Source organism: Chanodichthys erythropterus, chromosome 23 (genome assembly GCF_024489055.1).
Source record: "Chanodichthys erythropterus isolate Z2021 chromosome 23, ASM2448905v1, whole genome shotgun sequence".
Taxonomy (NCBI): Eukaryota; Metazoa; Chordata; class Actinopteri; order Cypriniformes; family Xenocyprididae; genus Chanodichthys; species Chanodichthys erythropterus.
Window position 1 is genome coordinate 22,082,266 of NC_090243.1, and position 16,484 is coordinate 22,098,749.

Here is a 16,484-nt window from a genome sequence, read left to right on the forward strand (position 1 = left end):
TGTTTATTCAGGCGTGTTATGTGAGCGTGCTTGTGCTGCCACAGGTTACACCTGTTTTCTATGATAGCAGGCTTTATCCGGCCTCTATATATGAATACGGTGTTGTTGTACTCCCCGGTTAGGGTTTGTGTATTACTGAGTGCATCACCTGTTGGATCGCACACTCAGGGTGAGTGTAGGGAATTTTGTTTACCAGACTTCTCCCGGTAGTTTGCACCACAGCATCTGGGGTTCATTGCTGTTTGATTGTTGGCTATTTGCCTTTTAGCCTCTCTGTATGCAGCTTGTTTGGATACAGCACTGTTGGTCTACGATGCTGCTTACGCTCACGCTGTTTAGCATATTAACATTGCCTGCTGGAATGTGTATGCCTAGGCTCAGGTTGTGTAGCTAGTTCCCTTAAAATTATCATTTTAGGTTATACTGGCCCTTCCTTGTAGCTAGGGCCCTGTCATGACCACGGGCTGGTGCCACATGGTTCTTTAAGTAGCAGGCCTTTCCAGGTCTCTCTTATAGCTTCCTGTTGGCCCAGCTATGCTGGTCGTGTACGGGCATCATTCCATGATGAGTCATACGTTACTCTGTTGTTGCCAGATGTTTATGGAAGTCGTTGGCCCCCGTTGAGGCCTCTTTTCATGTCTTACCTAGCTTGTATGGGTTTCTGTATGTCTCATCCCCCTTGGGTGTTGTATAAACGCACTAGCTATCGCCGCGCGCTTTTAAGGTTACAGGCCACTTTTAGGCCTTCCTTTGGTAGCATGTCGGAGTTTAGCTTGGTACTCCTCTCGCTGAGAGTAGAACAAAAAAAAAATGTTTTTACTGAGTAAATTGTGCGTTTATTCCCTTTAGCTCTAGTCGAGCTAAAATATTTTCTGTCTATCTAACAGGTTCTATTTTTGCTCCTAGAACGTTAGTGGCCGCTGGCTGATGTTGCATGTGACGGGTAGGCCGTAAAGGCCTCCTGTGGAGCATGCTGACCTTTGACAAACAAAAAGGGATGGTTTCGCCGGCTGGCCGGGTCTCAGGTTGACTATGACCTCCTGTGTAGTCAGTCTGTTTAGCTTGAACCCTGATAAGTCAAGTCAAGTCAAATTTATTTATATAGCGCTTTTACAATTGGTAATTGTTTCAAAGCAGCTTTACATATTAGAAGCACAGAAAAAAAGGGAAGTGGTTAAAACTGTACAAACAAGCGTGGTAATATGTAACATATACAAGATGGTGCTACATTAAGCCAATGTCGGCTGACTTCCAGGGGTGGAAAAAACCCCCTAGGAGAAAAACCCAGCGTGCTAGCACTGGGAAAAAAGTCCTAGGAGGGAAAAAACCCCTTGGAAGATATATATATGTAAATGTATATGGAGATCAAAATCTGAATTGTACATTTTTATTATAGAGATTAAAAATCGATTATATATAAATATATGCAAGCGGATACGGGGATCCTGGGCTACGTTGTAGTCAGGTCCAGACGCAGGTTCTCCATCTGACCTGGATACGGCCTGGATCCAGCACCCGGCAAACCTCAGGATAAGCAGAGAGACAGATATTAGCGTAGATGCCATTCTTGTTCTGATGTACAGGTATATCTAGTGTTATAGGAAATGTTCTCGGTTCCGGCCGACCTAATTATTGCAGCGTAACAATCCTTTAACGGATTTGAAAAATGTTAATGTATTGATAATGTGTTATGTGTATGCAAGAGCAAAGAGATGTGTTTTTAGTCTAGATTTAAACTGACAGAGTGTGTCTGCTTCCCGAACAATGCTAGGAAGATTGTTCCAGAGTTTAGGTGCTAAATAGGAAAATGATCTGCCGCCTTCAGTTGATTTTGATATTCTGGGTATTATCAACTGGCCTAAATTCTGAGATCGCAATAAACGTGAAGGACTATAATGCATTAAGAGCTCACTTAGGTACTGGGGAGCTAAACCATTTAGAGCTTTATAAGTAAGTAGCAAGATTTTAAAATCTATACAATGTTTAATAGGGAGCCAATGTAATGTTGACAGAACTGGGCTAATATGGTCATACTTTCTGGTTCTAGTAAGAACTCTAGCTGCCGCATTTTGAACCAACTGTAGTTTGTTTAAAAGCCGAGCAGAACAACCACCCAGTAGAGCGTTACAATAATCTAGTCTTGAGGTCATGAATGCATGAACCAACTGTTCCGCATTTGTCATTGAGAGCATATGTCGTAATTTAGATATATTTTTTAGATGGAAGAAGGCGGTTTTACAGATACTAGAAACATGACTTTCAAATGAAAGATTGGTATCAAAGAGCACACCCAGGTTCCTAACTGAGGACGAAGGTTTAATGGAGCACCCGTCAAGTGTTAGAGAGTATTCAAGGTTTTTTCGTGAGGAAGTTTTTGGTCCAAAGATTAGGAAATCAGTTTTTTCTGAATTTAATAATAAGAAATTTCTTGTCATCCAGTTTTTAATGTCAGCTATGCATTCTGTTAGTTTTGTGAATTTGTAGGTTTCGTCAGGTCGCGAGGAAATATAGAGCTGAGTATCGTCAGCGTAGCAGTGAAAACTAACACCATGCTTCCTAATTATCTCTCCTAAGGGCAGCATGTACAGAGTGAAAAGCAACGGTCCTAATACTGAGCCTTGTGGTACCCCATATTTAACCTGTGATCGATACGACATCTCTTCATTAACTACCACAGACTGATAACGGTCAGATAAGTATGATTTGAACCATGCCAAAGCAATTCCACTAATGCCAATATAGTTTTCAAGTCTTTTTAAAAGAATGTTATGATCGATAGTGTCAAAAGCAGCACTGAGATCTAATAACACTAATAGAGAAATACAGCCACGATCGGATGATAGGAGTAGATCGTTTGTAACTCTAACGAGAGCAGTCTCAGTACTATGGTATGGTCTAAATCCTGACTGGAAATCCTCACAGATTCCATTTCTTTCTAAAAAGGAACACAGTTGTGTTGAAACTGCCTTTTCTAGTATCTTTGACAGAAAAGGTAGATTCGAGATTGGCCTGTAATTTACTATATCTCTCGGATCTAGTTGAGGTTTTTTAATAAGAGGTTTGATAATAGCCTGCTTAAAGGTTTTTGGCACATGTCCTAGTGTTAAAGATGAATTAATTATATCAAGAAGTGGACCTACGACCTCTGGAAGCATTTCTTTCAGTAGTTTAGTCGGCATTGGGTCTAACATACATGTCGTTGATTTTGATGATTTGATAAGTTTAGATAATTCTTCCTCTCCTATAGCGGCGAATGATTCTAGTTTTACCTCAGGGACACTACAGTGCACTGTCTGAAGAGAAACTGTAGACGGTTGCATGTTTATAATTTTCTCTCTAATATTATCAATCTTGCAAGTAAAGAAGTTCATAAAGTCATTACTGCTGTGCTCTATGGAAACGTCAGCAGTTGAATCTCTGTTTCTAGTTAATTTAGCCACTGTGTCAAATAAATACCTAGGATTATGTTTGTTTTCTATTAAGAGATTTGAAAAATAAGTAGATCTAGCATTTCTTATGGCTGTTCTGTACTCAATCATTTTTTCTTTCCACGAAAGGCGAAAAACTTCTAGTTTTGTTTTCTTCCAACTACGTTCAGCTTTTCTAACAGCTCGTTTTAGAGCCCGAGTGTGCTCATCATACCACGGCGTTGGATTAGTTTCCTTAATCTTCTTTAGACGTAAAGGAGCGACCGCATCTAATGTGCTGGAAAAGAGAGAGCCAATAGTTTCTGTTGCAGCATCGAGTTCTTCTAAGTTGTCAGGTATACTAAGGCGATGAAACTGCTCGGGGAGATTATTTATAAAGCAATCTTTAGTGGCAGACGTGATTTTTCTACAATATTTATGGCTGGGTGGTGGTTTTGTAGCCTTGGCTAATTGTATTATACACGAGACTAAATAATGATCTGATATATCATCGCTCTGCTGTAGAATTTCAACAGCATCAATATCTATTCCATGCGACAGTATTAGATCTAGGGTATGATTACGACAATGAGTGGGTCCTGACACGTGTTGTTTAACTCCAATAGAGTTTAAAATATCTGCAAATGCCAATCCAAATGCGTCTTTATTATTATCTACATGGATATTAAAATCACCAACAACAAGGACTTTATCCGCAGCCAGTACTAACTCTGATAGAAACTCAGCAAATTCTTTGATAAAGTCAGTATGGTGCCCTGGTGGCCTGTATACAGTAGCCAGCACAAATGTCAACTTACATAATGTTACATAAAGCACCATCACTTCAAAGGAATTATATTTGAAATTCTTTTGAATGATTCTGAATATATTACTATAAATTACAGCAACACCTCCCCCTTTGCCTTTCTGTCGAGGATTGTGTCGATAATCATAACCTTGAGGACTAGATTCATTTAAAGTAATGTAATCGTCTGGTTTTAGCCAGGTTTCTGTCAAACACAGCAAGTCTAGTTTATTGTCTGTGATAATTTCATTTACAATAAGTGCTTTTGAAGAAATAGATCTAATATTCAGTAACCCAAGCTTTATCATTTGTTTATCTGATTTATCTGTGATTTTCATTTTTTGAACATCAATTAAATTTTTACCCTTAAAAGGTTTTGGAAGTTTTTTGTATTTACTAGTTCGAGGTACAGACACAGTCTCTATGTGATAATATCTAGGTGAAAGTGTTTCTATGTGCTGTGAATTATCTGAGTTATGTGACGTGAGGCGGCTAGCAGACGGTCGGTTTAGCCAGTTTGTCTGCGTCCTGATCTGGGCCCTGGTTTGTCATGTTTCAGCTCTAAGACTATTTGCCAAATTTCTAGAGAGAAGAGCTGATGCCATGTGCCTGCTGGGATTATAGGCCCACGGGGCCTTTCCTTAGCGCATGATGGCATATGTTGTACTCCTCTTGCTTAAAGAGTAGAAGGTAATTCACCGAGTGCACTGCTCGTTGGTTTGGACGGGCTGTCTCGTGGGCACTTGCAGCTGTTATGTCTTGGTGTTTGCTCCACCTTGATATGCAATAGGGTGTGGCCCTACAGGCCATTCTGGGCTACCGCCGTCTGCATTCAGTTCTAGTTCTCTGGTGAACTCTGGTTATGTTGTAGGCCCTTTTCCCGGCCTCCATGACTATGTGCCCGCCTTACAGTCTGTCTGTTAGGTTGAGCTTTGTACTTCCCCTCGGGGTTAACTGCGTAATTGTGCTTAGCTCCCTAAGCTGGTATGGTTGTAGACTTCTATGAAGTCTCCCGTTAGACCGGCCCCCAGGCTGGTTTGTGCTCCCCTGGGTCAGGGGTCTTTAGCACAGAGCCTCCTCAGCACCTTGTTAACGGCTGAGCAGATCCTTTGGATGAGTGGTTGTACTCCCCTCATACAAGGGTCCAGAGCGTTTAGCTGAGTTCCGCTCTCCAGGATGCCCATCTCTGCGTGTGGGTTTGAGTTGCTTACTGCCTTTTCGCAGTTGCTCTTTCCTGCTCTCCTCTCTGGAGTTTGCGCTTGGAGATTCTGTATATCAGACAAGGTTGGCTAGGCCAGATTTAGCTTCGCTGGATCTGGCTAGGCCTCCTTGGTGGCAGCGGGATGAATTTTCCCCCCGAGTGACTGGCCGAGGTTCCTTTTGTTCCTTGGCCACATTCCCTTAAAGGGATCCCCCTCTCGGGCTGTTGGTTCCAGATGCTCGAGCAGCCATGGTAGGCTTTTTTCAGAAGGCCTCTTTTAGGCTAAGCTTGGGCTGTTGGCCGTAGGGAATGCTGTCACTGACAGCCTTGGAGTTCTGCCCCCGGTTTTTCCCTGGAACTGCCGGATGTGTGTCCAGACATTTCGACTGGCATTCTCCTCTAGCATGGCGGCATGGGTATATTGTTCCCCATAGCGCAGTCAGCGCAGAGTGGAGTTCCTTTTTGAAAGGGAACGTCTCAGGTTACGTATGTAACCATGGTTCCCTGAGAACAGGGAACGAGACTCTGCGCTTTCATGCCATGCTGCAGGATGCCTGCTACAGTCTCGAAAAGACAAGAAGATGTCGGCTGTTTCCCCAGGCGCTCCCTTTATACGTCACGGTTCATGCCGTTTGACGTGACAGGCTGTCGCCGGCCAATAGGATTGGAGTGTGATGATTTTTGGCATTTCGAGCACGGGTCACGGAGGACGTTCCCCATAGCGCAGTCAGCGCAGAGTCTCGTTCCCTGTTCTCAGGGAACCATGGTTACATACGTAACCTGAGGCGTTTTCCGAATAAAGTTTGATAACATCATTATTGACTTTTGTCTTTGATTTAAACAATCTTGTCTGATTTTTTTTTTTTTAATGTTTGAAGCCATGGTTTTAAGATTCTGCAGCAAATATTTTCTTTCTTCTCAAACTACTTTTGATGTCACTGGTTACACAAAAATTGTCACATTAATACAGGTTACAAAATATTTCCTTGTTTTCTTCTGATAATGAATAAGCTCCCTTATGCAGATGATTTTAACACTGCACTGTTAAAATAAATTATTGTAATTTCACAGGGAATTATTTCATTATTACATTAAAATGCTGTAATTTATTAGAATTTACTGTATATTTAATGCAACTCTGTTGCCAGGAGTTTCCTGTAATTTCACATGACAAAATTACAATTTAACATTGTAATTCAATTTACTGTATATATCCTGTTATTTGTAAATGTTACAATAAAATTCTGTTAAATAATAATAAAAAAAAAAATATTTGTCACAGTCACCAGCTCCAGCACTACGTTTCCCAGCACCCCTTCTGTTCTGCACCTGCACTTCATCATCATCACCCGCACCTGAAGACACTCACCGTCATTATCCCTCATCAGCACTCCCTTTATAAACAGTCACCTTCCTGACCCTGTTAGACCTTGCCGGGCTTTTTTTTTTACAGTATAATAATTGATTGTACAGTTATTTACTGTAATCTACAGGTTGTTACTGTAAAGATACCATGCACCAAATAAAACTTGTGTTACCTCATTTCATTTGCAGAAACCAACTGCCTCAGACTGCCATTTAAATTTAATAGCTAACTTTAATTATATGCTAATAACATATGCACATTATAACTACGAACGCATTTCTTTAGAATAAAAAAAAACAAAACAAACAACAACAACTTAAATAAAAAGATTTTCACTGCAACAGCAACTACAAAGTCATCACCTGTTAATTAAAACAACATGCAGCATATCACCAATGTCACTTGTTCTTCTCCTGAACTTAAGCACAGGCTCTACTCTTCAGCACGATGGTGACCCACAAAACTCAATTTTACAGTAAACTACTGGTAACAGTGTCGCCAGTATATAACTGTTTTTTAACTTACAGTTTGTAACTGTTAAAATACATTTTGTGGGTGTGTCTTTTTATCTTACACCTTTCAACCCCACAGGTTATTGTGTTGGTCTCTTGATTCACTGAATTCATACTGTGTTTTATCTATTGTTACCTTATTAACAGACTGATATTTTACATTATCACCACTGTGAAACTACAGCAAGAGTTCCAACAACAATCAGCTAAAAATAGTTTATTTCTAAACACCATGCACAAAAAAACAGCTGCAGCATTATTTAGACACACACAGGTATCAAAAATCAGCACATCAGTCTCAACAATGGTGGTAATAAAGTTGCATAATTTATTCATGCTGCAGTGCATGCTGGGAGTTTTGTACAATGCTGGCATCCAGCATGCATTGCAACATTAAACTTTTGGATGTCAACATTGTAGAGATTCATATTCTGATTGTTGATGTCTCTGCTGTGCAAGTTTTGCAGAAACTCAAAATATTTTATGCACTATAAGACTTATATATTCTCCTAAATAACTGAAAGGTTGCTGGTTCTTATGCTGTTGAATTACAGATATAGTATAATCAATAAAGATAAAATACCCATTAAAAAACTAAACACTGAAAAAGATCAGTGAATTAAACAAGTCCAAGATGATTACAGCATCATCACAACAGCCAAAAAACCTGACCAACTTTGTGGTTGGCTTTTTTTTGCCATATCAAGAAACACTAAGTTACAGCAGCCAGAGAAAGATAATGGAAAAGAGTCAAGAGCCCAACTAAAGCAGACACCGATCTCCATGATGGTGACTGTAAACTTCAATACATTTTTATTTTCAATAAAACATCAACATCCATAGCTGTTAATTCTCAACAAGAACTTCTGTACATGTATGAAAGAAATAATGTCAAACTGGTTTGTGGCTGAAGTCAGTTGTAGTTTTTGTGTTTCTGCTCATCTCTTTTTAGGCTACGTCTACACTAATCCGGATATATTTGAAAACTGAGTTTTCGTCTAAAAACGCTCCGCGTCCACACTATCATTTTCAAATGTTTTCCAAAAGTTGTTTATCCACACTGAAACGTATGAAAACGCTTACATCCCCCTACTGCGCATGAGTAAAGCTTCGACCGGCGTCATTCCCACTAGCCGTTTATTTACTTTCCGGCTCTTTGAAACTTTGAGGCAATGTTGAGGAAAGGCACTGAGTTTTTTAAATGGACCGACAGTGTGGTGGAGTTGTTGCTGCGAGTAACACAGGAGTATAAAGTGGCCAAAGCAAGCGAGAATGTAGACTGGGAGATGTGTCTTGGCTGAATTGGTCATATGACTGCATCACATGACTAAAAATGCATCATCGTATTCAAAAGCCTCCGTTTTCACAGTCCACACTACGACGCGTAGACGGCGTTTTCAAATGTATCCGTTTTGGAGAGCGTTTTCCAAAAGCTATGTTTTCGTTGACTTAAAACGCTGTCTCAGTGTGGACGGAAGGCCAAAACGGAGAGAAAAATATACGTTTTCAAACGAAAACGTATTAGTGTGGACATGGCCTTAATTAAGTCTGTCAAGTGGGCTAAATTAGTGAACTAATGTAGGAAATAGTGAATGAGGGTATAGGGTGTGATTTAGAACAAAGCCTCTGAGTGTCGACTTTGAGCGATGTTAACTCACAGTATATTCCTGTAGGCTATTTTCTCCAAAATGACAAATATTACCCAGAATGCATTGTTTTCTACAGTATATTACTGTTTTAATGGAAAATGGTTTGTTTTTCTACAGCAAGGTCTAAGAGTGCACCATTGTTGTCCGTTATCTTATGTGTTAATGTTATGTGTGTAAACCTCTGTTCCTGTATCTTCCATTGGAGTGCCTAGTAAAGTTTGACTCTTTGATCTTTATTCCTCGTTGTGTGTATTCCTACACAGCAACTTGTAACAGAAAAACGGACCGCCCTTATGGATGAATGGGCCAAATTCATCGATGTGGCTCAGGAGAGCCACAATTTTTTCTTTTTCATGTCACAGTTTGTTCACCTTGCCATCAAATGCCAGCTGGAGGATGAAGACTTGAAAAAACTTTTCTGGATAGGGACGAACTACCACGGACCCTGCAATGTCCCAGATACCACCGGTTTGAACTGGAAGGAGACACTGCTTAAGTGTTTGGAGTACAAATGGCCCCGATCCGGAACCCCACAGAACCCAGTTCCCAACCAGAGACCCACCACAGATGGAGACGACGACCACGCCGTGACGTCAGAGCCCGCACCAGGAGGAGCGATCGAGTTTGACATCACCCCAGAGCCTGAGGAGTTTCCATCAGAGGAGAAGTTTGAGTCGGTGGTCCCATCCAGCTTCGAGGGAGTAGGTGACGACGAGGGAGGGAGGAGCGTAGGTGAAGGAGTCAGGGTGACGGGTCGAGGAGGAGAGACGAGGACAGATGCTGGAGGCTGAGCCACGGGTCCTTACGCCCCAGAGGAGATGGCTTACAATATTCCCACGATGTAACCACATCATTGAGAGGAGGTGATGGTGGTGTAGCTGGACAGCTCTGGCTGTCCCCCATCTCTCATCAGACGATGAGCAGGTCAGAAGCCCCTTAGCTATTTAACCACTCTATATTGGACTCACTTATCCCTCCCAGCCTCCCTCTCCCACATCCTCTCCTGGAAATGTTGATCGAATCTCCATCTCAGCCTTCTTCCCTGACCTCAGCATCAAACCGCTCCATCTGCCTTCTATCTATGCCGTGGGTTCCTCTTCCATCGCTGAGGCCGCCTTCATTCGTCTCCAAGGTAGCCCTGAGACCATCACCACCATGGCTCCTCCCTCCAGCGTCGCAGCCGATTTCCATCATCCTGGTTGGGGACTGGGCCTCCATCCGGCTCATCCTCCAGCTTCACCATCCTCCTCCTGAACCCCCTCCTGCCCTCCCCTTTGGATATTCCCCTTTGGATATTCCAGGGAGAGGTACTGTCACAGTCACCAGCTCCAGTACTACGTTTCCCAGCACCCTTTCTGTTCTGTACCTGCATGTCCCTCATCAGCACTCCCTTTATAAACAGTCACCTTTCTCACCATTGTCCGTTATCTTACGTGTTAATGTTGTGTGTGTAAACCTCTGTTCCTGTATCTTCCATTGGATTGCCTAGTAAAGTTTGACTCTTTGATCTTTATGCCTCGTCGTGTGTATTCCTACACAGCAACTTGTAACAATATTGTGTTAATGGTCAAAAAAAGATGCCACCATCATAGTGGTAGTGTTGCTTTAGTTGGGCTTTTCACCCTTTATTTTTTTTTTAGATAGTTAGCTATTAAGCAAACACTTGTGTAACACAGGTCAGAATTGAGCTGATCACAAAAAAATAAATTAATAAAGTAATTTGTAATAATTATTTTCTCACTTAAATAATTGAAAGGAGGAATACAATGTGTTATTAAAGTTGTTCTGCTGTGCTGTGAATGAAAAAAAAATGAAGACCTTACCTTTTTATATTTTAATATTAATATATAATAAGTAATATAATATAATAAGTTATCATGAGCATTGTAATGTTTAAAACAGATGTCTTAACAAATGTCAGGAGACAGGGAAGATTTTAAAACGAGCAGTTCATTCATAAATACACAAGATCGCTGTGGAAATCCAAACCGGAAGTCAAAAGACAACGAGTGAAGCGTTGAAAAGGGGCAGAGCTACATGAGGTCTATATGACGGGCGCTATGTATGACGTCACAGAGATGAGACAAAATGATCACATGGAGAGCACGCGCGTCGCAGATTGCGGGTGTTATCAAAGTGGATCAAAAGGCAATTATAACAATCATCCTTGTTTAATATGCATAAATAATATGTTTTATAATATTATGATGTTTTTCAAATACAGTAGGTTTATTTACCATGTATGTTTATTTAAAATATTCCATTGTTTGATTAGCATTAATGACAAATATTTCATTAGGCTACTGTCCCTTTAACAGTTCATCCTAGTATTTACCATGGTTACTAGTTTTGGTTACACTTTATTTTAAGGTGTCTTTACACTGTAATTATACATTTAAGTACTGAGTAATATTAAGTAACTACATGCACTTACTATAGGGTTTGGATTAGGGTTTGGCTTGGTTTTGGGTTATATGTAACAATGACACTGTAAAATAAAGTGTTACCCTAGTTTTTGTAACCCTAAATAACACTTTATTACTATTTTTTGTGCTATTTTCTATATGATTTATAATGAATGTGATGGCTCATACAAACTTTCTAACTTTATTGTAGGATGAAAAACTAGGGACTGCTATTTTATAACCTCACATTACACAATTTATTTTTTAGTGATATTCTAACATTTTATATGTAACTAAATTGGGACAGTGTGTCAGCCATTTGAGGAATACATTTGGTCATGGCTTAATAAGAAATGTGAAAATGTGGGTCCCACAGCCAAACCAGTTGAAAACCACTGGTATCTGATTCTTCTAAAGTGGACATATATATAAGACTTTCTTTTTCTATATAACTGTTTGTCTAGATTTTACAGTGTATGTTAAAGAGGTCAGCACTAGCACACAGCACTGTGATGGAGTGGTAAAGCCACCTTATATAGGGATTCCATTCTTTAAATTCACCATGACAACAGCGACTCACTCGTCACATAACAACTGAATCCTTACAAAACAAGAAGTTCTGATGATGGATTTCTCTCTAAACACACTCATTTACCATAATGATAGTGTGCAGGGTCAACTACACTTTGATATTTTGTATTACAGACAGTTCTAGAAAAGTGACACATTTCACTAACTACACACATATTCATTTTAGTTTAACTTTCACAACCTGCAAAGGGATTGTTGAAATTAGGAAACACTGACACCTAGGGGCCATGTGAGAATACTGCTGTCAGAAAACTTTCACTGATTTACTAACAGTTTTGTCACATATGTACTTTATCCTTCATACATCATACTTTATGGGTGTGTGTGTGGGTGGGGTTGGTTGAAATAACATTAACCATCATAATAACTTTATGTTTTCATCGATATAGGCCTATGCTAATTCAATAAATATTCATTGTATTATCGTCATCCTTAAAAGAGTAAAACAAAAACTCCCAACAGGAATAAAACATTTTAACATGTGTACATCATTGTATTCATTATTTTGTGCTCAAACAATATATGGCAATGATTCAGACAACCGTTAAGGTCAGATGAATTAGCATGTTCATTAGCATTCATTCACTAAATCATCATGTATTTTGTGTACAGTATTGTTATGAAAGCTAACACTTGGTGTAGCAAGGTTAGTAGATATGGGAAGAAGGAGGCGGGAACCGGCGAACATTCAACGTAACTTTAATTAAAAAATAAACAAACAACAAAACGAAAGTAATGCCGGCAGACCCTCGCGGATGTCTGCCGGCCACACAAACATAATAAAACATAAAATAAAGTCCAGGCCTGGTCCTCTCTCGTCCTTCACTGATGTCGCTCCTCCTTTTATGCCTCCGGAGCTCCTCCGTGAGAGACTCGAGGCCGGCACGCCTCGCAGGTGACGCTCATTATCACTCACGTCACCGGCCTCGCGCCGTTCCCTTACGGCTCTCGCCCGCCCTGCTCGTCACATACCCCCAACGCCCCTCGCAGGCCGGGGGGTACCTCCGAGACTGCGCTTTACTCCCCCATGGGGCCTGTCTCGGCGGCCGCAGCACCTGGGGGTAAGGACAGACGAGACGAGAGAAAGGAGACGAAGCAAGGGGAGCGACAGGACGAGAGAGGGGTGAGACGAAAAAGAAAGAAAAAAAAAAAAAAAATGCTGGGTCCGGCTCCCAGACACACTGCCGCTCGGTCCTCAGCCTGCCAAGAGGCTCTTCTTCGCGGTGCCATGCGGTGGCACTGGACGCTCGGTGGACGGCCCGATCCTCGACCGCCTCCTGGCGGCCGGCGATGGCTCCTCCGACTGAGGGCAGCCGGCAGCGAGTCCCCCGTCCCCTGCTCCTCCCCTTCATGGCGGACGGCAGCAGGCTCCGGCCCACGGCAGACGGCGGCGACTCCTCCGCTCCCTCCAGGTCCAGGACAGCAGCCACCCCACCTCGTCCCAGGAGCACGGCATCCGGGTCTCCGTCCCACCTTTCACAAGGCTCCAGCACCACCGCCTCGGGCAGCCTTTCGCGGTCTTCACTTCCGCGCTGCCCGAACTCCGCAGCACTGCGATCCCCCTCAGCAGCGAGGGCTCTCCGACAGCATGTCCCTCCTTCCTCCCGGGTTTCGGCACCATTGTAACAAGGTTAGTAGATATGGGAAGAAGGAGGCGGGAACCGGCGAACATTCAACGTAACTTTAATTCAAAAATAAACAAACAACAAAACGAAAGTAATAATAAAACATCCTCAAACATAATAAAATATAAAATAAAGTCCAGGCCTGGTCCTCTCTCGTCCTTCACTGATGTCGCTCCTCCTTTTATGCCTCCGGAGCTCCTCCGTGAGAGACTCGAGGCCGGCACGCCTCGCAGGTGACGCTCATTATCACTCGCGTCACCGGCCTCGCGCCGTTCCCTCACGGCTCTCGCCCGCCCTGCTCATCACACTTGGCCTTGAGTAGAGTTAAACAGTTAGTTAGTTCACACAAAAATGAAAATTATGTCATCATTTACTCACCCTCATGTCGTTCCAAACCTGTAAGACTTTCGTTCATCTTCAGAACACAAATGACTCAAGGATGTTGTACGTTTTCGAGGCCTTTGAGTTCAAAGGTTTTAATTGTCAAAAAAATTTGAAATGTTTCTGCTGCATCAGAACGAAGCTTAGGGGAACGAAATACCCACTGTGCCACACCAGCCAGAGTATACCTTGGTGTGAACACAGGACAAGATGACTTGAGAACCCGGTGTGGAGGGCAGATCAAAGCTGTAATATCTTATGCAAGTATATGCATCTCATGAAAGCCAGCTGCATCACAGACCTCTTGAAGGGAAGCCCCTGATAACAGCGCCTTGGAGGATGACACTCCTCTGGTCAAGTGGGCAAATTGCACACCTCATATGCTTAAGAGATAGTCTCCACAATGTTTAGAGGCAGGGGAACCCTTCTTAAGTGGTTCGAAGGAAACAAATAATAAATGGGAGTTTCTCCAGAGGGCCATCTCTAAAAGGCATGTGGAAGACAGCAATGGCTGCCACACAGACCTTTAGCGTAGATGGGGAAAGACCATCAGAGAAATGGCTCTGGAGGAACTCCAGCACTGAAGCAACTGGGTCCAACTGTAATTCTTTGTACCATAAAGGAAACACATTCCACTTTAGGGCATAACGTTTTCTTGTGGAGGAAGCTCTAAAGTTTATATTGGTCTCAAAAACCTTGGTTGAGAGACCAGTGCTCAGAAGCTGGTCCCCCTCAGGGCTTATGGATTAGACCCCCAGCTTGCGACAGCAGGTCTTGTCTGATGGGGATCTCACAAAGGGGTGCCTGCTAGGAGTGCTATGATGTCTGAGAACCAGACTCGGGCCGACCAGTATGTGGCTACTAGGAGTAGACTGAACCCACACAGCAAAAGGACTCCGTGGCAGATCCACCGTGGAGGTATCGCGCAGAGGTGGAAAGCCCAGGGCTCAAAAAGTAAAAGTCCTGCCATATTTTTTTTCCCACCCACTGAAGCAGTGTTAAAGTTAATGAGATAATTAAGTAATTAATTGAGTGATGATTGAGCATTATTGAAGACACCTGATGATAACAAGCAGAATCACCAAAGAAATTCCGATATTAAAAAGTGAAGGGTCAAGAGCCCAACTAAAGCAAACCATGACCTCTGTGATGGTGGCTTAAAAATTGTGATTATCTCCTTTGGCGATTCTGCTTGTTATCATCAGGTGTCTTCAATAATGGTCAATCATCACTCAATTAATCACTTATTATCATTATCAATTATCTCATTAACTTTAACAGCGCTTCAGCGGGTGAAAAAAAATATATAGCAGGACTTTTACTTTCTGACCCCTGGACTGCCTTAGGGAAGCACGCTTACTCAGGGGTGTCGGAATGGCCTATTTCGCACTCCGTGGACAGCCGTTCGTGGACACTCCGCACCGCCCCCTAGCGTCCGCAATCCATACAGGAACATCCTATCTGTCCACTTTCGGCCTATTTTGCACTCCGTGTACGGCTGTTCGTGGACACTCGACGTCGCCCCCTAGCGTTGGCTCCCCGTACAGGAACGTCCTTTCTGTCCCCTTTCGGCCTATGCCAGAGGTAAGGATGAAAACGTACACTTGGCCGCTCATTTAAGAAGGAAACGGGCGTCTATTTGTTGCAGCGCTCCCTCCGAGTTACTAGACGTACAGTGGCAATCTAAATGAATGGGGTGCCACCAACGACCTAAATTCCCTTCGCTGCCTTAGGGAAGTGCCCTTACTCGGGGGTGTCGGAACGGCCTATTTCGCACTCCTTGGACAGCCGTTCGTGGACACTCCGCACCGCATCCTAGCGTTGGCGCCCCATACAGGAACGTACTATCTGTCCACTTTCGGCCTACTTTGCACTCCGTGTACGGCCGTTCATGGACACTCGGCGTCAGCGTCCTGGAACAGCCGTCCACGAGTGCAAAATAGGCTGTTCTTGGCGGCGGGGGTAAGGGAGTTCCCTAATAGGGGCAAGGGAACCGGCCGTTCGTGGCCCGCGCCGCCCATAGGCTCTGACGGCCACGGGACGTCTAGGGGGTCGGAGGGAGCGATGCTCGCCGTGGAAACCCGCTCCCCCATCTCCTAGCGCGCGGGGGGGTGGTTTCGGCCTTACCCCCAGGGCAAGGCCTAAACCTCCTGCCGACCGACGACCCTTCATCGCCTGTCCACGAACGGCCTAAACCTCCCCCTGACCAACCTTCCTCCACCATAGTCTTCCTCGCGTCCACGGACCGCCCGAACCTCCCCCTGACCACCTAAACTCCCCCAAAACGACCGCCCGGGGCGGGAGGCAGTCAGGGTTAGGGGCGGGGGGGCCCAGGCGGGTAAGGGTTAGGGTTAGGGGCGGGGGGGCCCAGGCGGTTAGGGTTAGGGGGGCCCAGGCGGGTAAGGGTTAGGGGCGGGGGGGCCCAGGCGGTTAGGGTTAGGGGCAGGGGGGCCGAGACAGACGGTTAGGGTTAGGGGCAGGGGGGCTGAGACGGTTAGGTTTAGGGACAGGTCAAGTGGATTGCCTGTACACAAGTTGGTGT